This window comes from Myotis lucifugus, unplaced genomic scaffold (assembly GCF_000147115.1).
Source record: "Myotis lucifugus unplaced genomic scaffold, Myoluc2.0 scaffold_132, whole genome shotgun sequence".
NCBI lineage: Eukaryota > Metazoa > Chordata > Mammalia > Chiroptera > Vespertilionidae > Myotis > Myotis lucifugus.
This window is the reverse complement of record NW_005871180.1, coordinates 3,316,495-3,318,901: the sequence shown is the minus strand read 5'-3', so window position 1 is coordinate 3,318,901 and position 2,407 is coordinate 3,316,495. Positions and strand designations below refer to the sequence as shown.

Below are 2,407 nucleotides of genomic sequence, written 5' to 3'. Positions count from 1 at the left end.
CCCAATACTGCATGTTCAATAATCACACTTTGACTATGGCTTGAGCCTATCACTTTTAGGTTTTCCCCCAGAGCAATGATTTTTTATCACTGGAGTTTTTTACTTGTGTTTTTCAAGTATCCTTAACACAATACATTATGGAGGGGTCTCTCTTTTCCGCATCCAGCACGGAAAGAGAGTGGTCTGGTTCTTTGAGTAGAGGGGGCTGGGGATTTGAGAAATTAAAGAGACAAGACACAAAGATGAAAGGAAAAAGCTGGGACCGGGTGGGACCGCCGTCCTCTTCTGAGGGAGAGACAGGGACCCAGCACCAGAGCAGCCTGTTTATTTTATACCCCAAATACCAGGAGGTTTCACCAAAATTCAAGATAAAGGAGTTTGGGTGGGCCCGAGTCATATTCATTCCCGGTGCTAGACTGGATTTACATATCAAAACCCACTCCCTGACACCTGGGCAAAGATGAAAGTCAAGCTGAGAACACTTCTGCCTTTTTGGTAAGATGTGTATCCAGGACCTGGCTCTGCCTGTCACCTTGGGTTCAGCTGGCAGTTATTAAGTATAAATGCCCATGTGCCTTCCCAGGGGCCCTCTACAAAACATAGACTACAATAATAAGGCTAAAATTTTTGTTTCCTTTTCCAACCATTTATGCTTAAAATGATGCTCTCTCCTACAAAATATGGGATATACATAGTAATATGGAAAATACAGTCAGTTTTGCTATAATGTGACATGTTTCTTAAAATCACAGATGCTATCCCAAACTGTACAAATAACACCACAGGGTTGATGGGAAACAACACTCAGAAACATTGTTAGTGACACATTTAAAAAGATAGAAACCGATCTGAGAAGCGCCAGGAGTCAAAATGAAATTCAATCCCTTTGTGACTTCTGACCGGAGCAAGAACCATAAGAGGCATTTCAATGCACCTTCCCACATTCGCAGGAAGATTATGTCTTCTTTTTCCAAAGTTCTGAGATAGAAGTACAATGTTTGATCCATGCCCATCTGAAAGGATAATGAAGTTCAGGTTGTTTAAGGACATTACAAAGAGCAGCAAATTGGCAAAGTCCAGGTTTACAGGAAAAAAATATGTCATCTACATTGAACCAGTGCAGCAGGAGAAAGCTAATGGTATAACTGTTCATGTGGACATTCACCCCAGCAAGTTCAGTCACTAAACTAAAGCTGGACAAAGACCATAAAATATCCTTTAATGTGAAGCCAAATCTCACCAAGTAAGGAAAGGAAAAGGGCAAATACAAGGAAAGAACAATTGAGAAGATGCAGGAATCTTATATACAACTTTCATTTAAAAAAAATAGAAACATAATAAAAACAGTGGCACAATTTAGTACATGCTGGTTAGATTGTATTTCCTATAGGTGGTTAGGAAATAAATTACTACAAAAAATTACTACAATAAATATTATGCTTTATCTTTAAAAGATGAGCAGTGTAGTGAGCATCACAAGCAGGGCAGCTAGTGAGCAATTGTGAAGGTGGATGGAAGGTTAGCTGAAATGAGAGAAAAGTCATAACACTAGGCATAGATGAGTGTGACATAACACAGGGTGAACTGAGGTTGCCAGTAGATATTTGAGGTGTGTACGTTTTGTGTATTTGTAAATGGCTGTGTTCAGCTAGTGCAATTTTCTACTTTCACCTACTGTTTTTTTGTGGATGAAACAGTATGCAAGCAACACAAAATCTTCATGTTGCAATTGTTCCCTAGTATTATGTTCCATCAGTCATCCTGGAACAAAGTCATGTTTTTAGAACAAGCATTATAACAGAACTGACCATAGTCTCCTCCAACCTAAGCACTCACCTCCTCACTGTCCCCAGTTCCCTTTACCTCTGATTCTGCACACAAGCTGAAGACTCATTTGACTGTCATTGAACCCTTCTCTTTAGATTTGGTGACAGGGAAGAAGTCAGACTCCAAAAGGAGAGAAAAGGCTAAGTCCTATCACCTAATAATTTTGACCTGATCACATCCTATATAATAAAAGCCTAATTTGCTAAGTGTCTGACCGTTAGTTCGACCATTCAACCAGTTGCTATGATGTGCACTGACCACCAAGGGGCATACGCTCCAACTGGTAGGTTAGCTTGCTGCTGGGGTCCAGCCAATCAGGACTGGGCAAGATGGGCCAGACACACCCTGGAGCCCTCCCACAGTTCCGCCCTGGCTGACCAAACTCCCATAGTCCCTCCCCAGCTGGCCGGCCCTCAGCCCCAATTGGGACTAGGTAAGACACCCTCAATCGGCCCCAACTGGGACTAGGAAAGACAGGCCAGACATGCCCTGGAACCCTCCTGTGGTCCCTCCCCAGCCCTGATCGCGCACCAGTGGGGTCCCTTGGCCTGGCCTGAACCCTCTCGCAATCCTGGACCCC

The 2,407-nt window shown here is 42.9% G+C and overlaps 1 pseudogene; it reads left to right on the top strand.

The window, feature by feature from the left end:
• Positions 1-870: 870 nt before the first annotated feature.
• On the top strand, positions 871-1,999 carry LOC102429014 (annotated as a pseudogene).
• Positions 2,000-2,407: the final 408 nt, after the last annotated feature.